At 45.3% G+C, this 6,641-nt stretch overlaps 1 pseudogene; it reads right to left on the reverse strand.

The window, feature by feature from the left end:
- Nucleotides 1-4,251: 4,251 nt before the first annotated feature.
- On the reverse strand, nt 4,252-5,779 carry LOC119176950 (kinesin-like protein KIF2A pseudogene; annotated as a pseudogene).
- Nucleotides 5,780-6,641: the final 862 nt, after the last annotated feature.

Consider the following 6,641-nt stretch of genomic DNA (forward strand, 5'->3'; position numbering starts at 1 on the left):
ACGATAAAACCTCTATAATTGGAGTACTTCATCATTGTAAAAAGTCAGTGTAACTTAAATGTAAACCAAGGTTGCGAGAAAGTCTGCCCAATAAAAAACGTGTGCAAAGTCGTGTTGCCAACGTGCAGCATAATTTACAAACAGACAGCTACTTATTGCGTATTGCAAGCATGCTTGCATGCGCTCAGTAAAGAAAAAAATTGTTGACTAAAAGCTATCACTGTCTGGGCTGCTTGACATATAGAGGTCAACAAAGAATCATTCCCATAGGCACGCAGTCACAAACATCGACAGTAAGAAAGAATTTGCTCAGCAAAGCAAGCTAAACTGAAGTGTATTTATGAATGTACAAAAACGTGCTGCGTATACCTCTGATTCCTCGTTGTAAACGGAGCCGTCTGTGACTTGTGAAACGCACTTCATTCCAACGAGGACTATGCCATCTACACTTAACAGAGAATAACGATTAACGATGGCTTCTTCGATTGGGCGGGTCATCGCAATGGTGCGTTTTAGAAGACTATAGTCCATTTAATAGTGCAACGAGACGTCGTTGCTCCAAACGGTCAATGTACCTGTCGTTTCTTGTATTTTATTGTGATTACTTTACTTTTCCTTACTCTCTTCATAAGCATACGCATGAGGAGAGGGGGAAGTCTTATGAATTTGATATACATGTACACAATCTGCTCAAACTACTGCGGATAGTCACGTCACAGGGAAAAGCTGGCGCCTCTTTTCCCCTTCCCCCAGTCAGGTTGGTATGAACCGCCCCACTCCCCCTCGATAAAAATTTCTGGCTACACCCCAGTAAATGTTCGTGAAAATCACGCCTGCTTGCACACAATCCACAATCATCGAGTTTCAATACCCCGTCCGGTATTACCGGTACCGTGCGCACCGGGAGTTCAGAAAAGGCCACCTCGCTATTATGTGAGACAGCAATACCCCGTGCCGAAACCATGACGTAATTAGAAGCCGGATGTCCGACCCCTTGCGGCAGGTACTGAGAAGATGCGTTATGCCTGACAAACATATTCGCCAGTGCACCGTATCAGTGCTTGCCCAGCGAAATGTCATCATTCAAACTCTTGAGAACACCTTGTTACGAACTGTTCCCGACCGAGGCAGCAGCGTAGTGGTTTGAATAATGGTTATGTCTTGTAATTATATCTTTGTTTCGGTGCTCCTAAATGTATAACTTTACATTAGCTGTGTTGGAAATATAAATTTCGTCGTATTTTCTTCAGGCAACACTTTAACGCTTTTTTTAGTTCTGCACTTGTCGTCTCGTTTGTAATGTCATGCTGGGTGAACCGCGGGACGACAAACCTGTTCTTGGTTAGGTCACTGCAGCCAGACATGCCATTGAATTGTTGCCAGTGATTTGTGTAACTTAAAGCACGTGCACATTTATGTTTGACTTGCCATTATTTTTTTATGTTAGTGCCCTTCTATGCGCAAGTTTCATAGCTCAATCAGCGAAACCTAGACGTGTTATTGGAAGCAGTTCTCGCCCGATATATACGGATATTTTCGCATTGGTATGAAAGGCAACGCAATAACTGCGATGGTGGTAAGGTGATTATGACGTTCGACTGCTGTTCAGAAAGACGCGAGTTCAATCGCGTCAACAGTGGTCCAATTAAACGCAAGCCATAGACAACCAATCGTCAATAGACAGGCAGTGGTCACGAACAATACACCAGAAATTAGAACAGCTGACAACCCTAGATAAAGAGATATTTTATTGCGCGAAAGTGGTCCCTAACATACAAAAAGTTGTTTCAACACTAGAACTAGGACTGAAAAAACTTGAAAATTACTCCAAACGATCAAATTTATGAGTTCATGATAAGAAGTCAAACAAAGCGAAAACATGGTATAACTAGCAGTAAATGAAAGATTTCAAAGACACCCTGAAACTTAATAGTGTAAGTATAGTACGTATTCACAGACTAGGCAGGCCAGACTCTCCTAAAACAAGACAAGTATGTCTTAAACTTCTAGATTTTAGGGACGACAAAAAAAACCTCAAAAATTGTTACAAGTTGAAGTGGTCGGTGTTCTCCCTATTGACTTCGCCCCGCGCACGATATTTGCGGAAAGAAATTGTGGATTATTGCCAAATCCAAGAAAGAACTGGGCGACAAAGTGAGTCTAACTTGAAATAAACGGCGAATAAACAGTGATATGTGATTTTCGGGCAAGACGAATAATGCTGTAGTTTCCTTTAAATCTACTTCCGTCAATCCTGGCACGCAAAACCCGCAGTGACGCTATAGGAGCCTGCACTACCACCAAATTATACATGCCACTTGCCCTTTTTGAACATAAATGATCGTAGAATTTTAAAAAAAGCCTTCTTTCTTGAAACCTTGCTTCTAATTCGGTTTGAGCCAGATTTCCTAACACAAACGAAAACATGGCTAAAAGGAGATATAAAATATGATTAGATAGCCCATCCCAATCACGCTATAACCCAGAAATACTGGAAAACACAAAACAGAGGTGTGGCAGGCTTAGTAAAAAAAAAATGTGTTCCGTTTCTAGTGTTGCGCGACGTTGCGGGCCGGCTACTTTTTGTAAGCCAAGTTATGGTTCGCGTACTGCAGTCGTTGGCTGCGCGTATCACAGTCCTTTGTCTCACACAGAATAGCATGAATCGTCATTCAGATTAGTAATCGCAGGTGATTTCAACACGCCTGAAGTCAATTGGCACACAATGCAGTATCATTCACCCAGTGTGGATGTGCAGATGATTTAGAGTATCATTCAACCTTTCGGGTATAATACCTGTACCTACACGTGTACAGAGATCCAGCTCTTTCATAATAAATGAAATATTTCTGAGCCATCACTTCATGAGTGAAAAACTAATATATGTCTACTAGATGGTATTTTCAATCGCCAGTTCACATCTTGCACCATATCTTTTCAGGACACTGTTACCCCTCAAGAAAAAGTCTGGTACCGTGGTTACAATGAAGCTGAGGACACCAATATACATTTGATCACCTTGCTCATGAGTAGGATTAATTTGTAGAACATTCCCATACAACAGTGCAACATCGATTCTTTATAGCTCACGCTAAAAGCGACCATATAATATTGTATAAATAAGTACAAATTAATCCAAAAGAAGAAACCTAATAAGCATATTTCATGCATATCTCACAATGTTATACAAGCGAAACATGGGTTGGAACATGGCATGGCCCACTCGTTGCACTATTCGCATTGTGCGACGACTGGTTGTTCTTAAGCTTTTTTAATATGCCCTATAAGTCGTAATATCGCAATAGCATTCCCGACATCAAGCCTGCCTAAGGCAAGTTAACCACAAGTCACAAGAACTAGTGTAGTTCAGTGGTAGAGTACTGTGCTGGTACCATCAAACCCGGGTTCAAGCCCAACTGTGTCATTGGTGCAAGATTTTTTTTCAATATTGTGCGTGAAGAGGTCACGGACACTGGCGGCAGCGGCGGCTGACAACTGAACGAGACCCAAATTCTGATCTCATAACAGCTTTCGCTCTAAAAAACTTGAAACACAATCCCTAAAGTACCCCCTTTTGGAAGTCCAGGTTGTCAACGTAAAGGGAACATCGGGAGCCAGTGGTTCTTTGGTGGGCGACACTAAGAAAAACGCTGCGGGTGAAGAAGTAGACGTCGGGGCGTTCTGGTCGTGCACAAGCGGTGCTAACGTGTAAACGGCGTCACTCAATCTTGCCTCTGTCACTTGACGTGGTGTACAAAGGACCGACTGGTAGGTGTGTTAATGACCATTTGCGCAAGCACTGCTACAATATAAAAAAACAATATTTCTTTTGGTGGTTTCCTGGTTATGCACCGTAAGACGTGTACATGCACTTCATTCTTTGACCAGTGTGTCATCTTGGGCCGCCGTCGCTACCACTTGACGTGACCAATTATGACTTGTGGAGTTTAATGTCCCAAAAGAACCTGGGTGGGTCGTGTTTGACATCATCGACGCCAAAATATGGGGCTCCAGGCTGAGAGTCTTTTTATGGGGCTCAAGCCTTAGAGCCTTCTATATTTCGTTTTTAAGAGGAAGGGGGGGGGGGGGTCGCATGCTTTTAAAAGTTAAAGCTTGATTACATATATAATTATAAGCGCTCGACTAAAATGTGTACAGTGTTAATGCAACATACCTGCTCATCAACGAAAAAAAAAGAAGAAGCAGGAGAGTCGAGAAGGTTGAGAGGTTTATTTCATGGGTCGTTTGATGTCAATATTTTTTTTGTACGGCAAAGTGCTGTTTGAAGCCTGTGACCTTTTAATTGAACTTCGAGAGGATCTCCATTTTCTCAGCAAGCAGATCCTTGAGCGTTTGCATATACAAGTCAAGGTCTTAGTCAACTTCAATGGTCATGGTAAAGAGGTCCATCGTTGCCTGGCCTCAGCAACCGTTTTGTGCAGGTATGGTATCTCTTCTTCTATCTCTTGGAGGTGGGAGATTGCTTCGTGGACAGTGTAAATATCAACGGACATATTCATATAATTGGAGTCCCTCAGAAGAGCCAGGTTGTCGTCCTCTTCATTCTCCTGGGTCATCATCTCATCCTCGTTTGAAGAAAGCTTGAGCTCTAGGCTGTCCTGCGCGCCAAGCTCCTTAACCCTGTCTGCAGAGCGCAGTGCGTCGACAGAATGGCGACAAGAACTAAAGCCTGGAGAGATTATGGCGATCATGCAGGTCTGAGTGTTCTCTCCGATGAGGGAATACCTGAGGACCTGTGTCAGCTTGCTGTCCCGAAACGGAAGGTGGGCACCCCGACGACTCAACGCTCTGATGCATTCCTTAGGGCAAGTAGGCTGTTGTTGATCTCGGCCTCCTACATCCATGTCTGCTGGTTGGCGCACGACGTGTCCGCACCCCGTTAGTTTCCAACCAGGTCAATGAGCGAGATTTCGCTGTGCCGCAGGCTGGTCTTCCATTGCCTCAAAATGATCTAGAACACTGCATGGGATCGCGAAGGGTTCTGGTTGGCCGATATCTGCGAGGATATTCGCACACTGCTGCCATGCTGATTGAGATCTATCACCATGTCAACGGAGTCCACCTCCCTCTCCACAAGGCCGATAGCCTGTACCTGCTGCCTGCCATCTTACAGTACGAGAAGTATCACCTTGGCACTGAGCAGGTCAAACACCTTCCCGCTGTTTATTTAAAAGAAGCTCGAGTGGACAACCGAATCTTCAACCTTTATTTCAGAGACTTCCACAGGTTAAACACGTCCTTGCTTGCTAGCGCATAGTTGTATTTAGAACAGTCTTGACTCTTCCCGGATAAATCTCTGCCAATTGTATGTGCTTTCCAAATTCCCGTATGTCCGAAGGCGAAGCATGTTGCCATTCCTCCGTCAATTATTGTGAACCAGGGCCCTGGGAGGCTGCTGCTGATGGGACTGCTGCGTCGAGACCAAGTTCACTGACATGTCGTTCTCGGCCAGTGAAGAACTCATATTGCTAGACTTGACAGTAGGAAGTAGTGTGGGGGGGAGGGGGGGCATGGCGCGGTCTTGACCGTTCTGCTGGTGCAGTGCCAGCCTAGCAAGGCTCCGCCGGTCTTGAATTGTAACGTGGTTTGCCGACGCCAGGGAAACTCTCGTATGCCTTGGAAACTTTTCGAATGAAATAAGGTTGACGTCTTGGTGACCCGCGTTATGCGCGAACACTGTGCTGAATTTGAACTCCTTTCCCTTGGTCTTCCCCTTCTCGCTCCACCTCGCCACGATGACCTGTTTGTCTTGGTCCATGCTCAACACTGTTGCTTAACGAATGCACCCGTCCGTTCGTGTAATGTCGATGCTGGCGCTGATTCTAAGTCCACCCAGTTGCGCAGTCATTGATTTGATGGACGCAAGCAGCCGGGTTGAAACAGAACGCTTATTATTCGCGTGCGCAGACGCTGCTACAGCTAACACCTGCTACGTGAAAGGCGCGACGCGGTGGTAAAAAATGAAGTAGATAGCCCTAGATGGTTCCACCCTCTAGCGCTTTCCGCATTTCAAGGTACATGAAAAAACGAGAGGCCTGCGCGGAAGGCGCAGTACAGTCACAGCGAAAGCTAGAAGAGCAACTTTCAGAGCCCTTTTCGAAACGCTCATTGGGTAACAACTGCAAGAACACTTCATTGATACCCACTAGGTCTTTGTTAATAAGACAATTTGAGTAGTAGGCCAGCATTTGTTATGCTATTCTCACGGGGGTGAGAGAATGAATGAAATAAATATATTTACAAAATGTGCAGGGAGAGTCAGAGGCAGCTGCAGCCAAGATGGAGGTACAACAGCAACAACAACATGAGCACGGTCGCTTTCATCGTCTTCGTTGTCTATGATGCTCTTTCGTTGCCGATGTCATGTAACATATAACGCCCCGCTGCTGGTAGCGCCGTCTTGGCGCCTAAAGGAGAGTAGGATCATATGCGGATATGTATGGTTTGAGGCAGGTCACGTGGACGACGTCAGTAGCGGGTGCGGACGACGAGGACTGACTGCCCAACGGAGCAATCTCGTATGTGACCTTGGTAAGCCGGCGTAAAACCTTGTAAGGCCCCGAGTAGCGAGACAGGAGCTTCGAAGAGAGGCCAACGTGCGGCATGGTGTCCAGAGGAGG

The sequence above is a fragment of the Rhipicephalus microplus genome, chromosome X, assembly GCF_043290135.1.
Source record: "Rhipicephalus microplus isolate Deutch F79 chromosome X, USDA_Rmic, whole genome shotgun sequence".
In the NCBI taxonomy this organism is placed as follows: domain Eukaryota; kingdom Metazoa; phylum Arthropoda; class Arachnida; order Ixodida; family Ixodidae; genus Rhipicephalus; species Rhipicephalus microplus.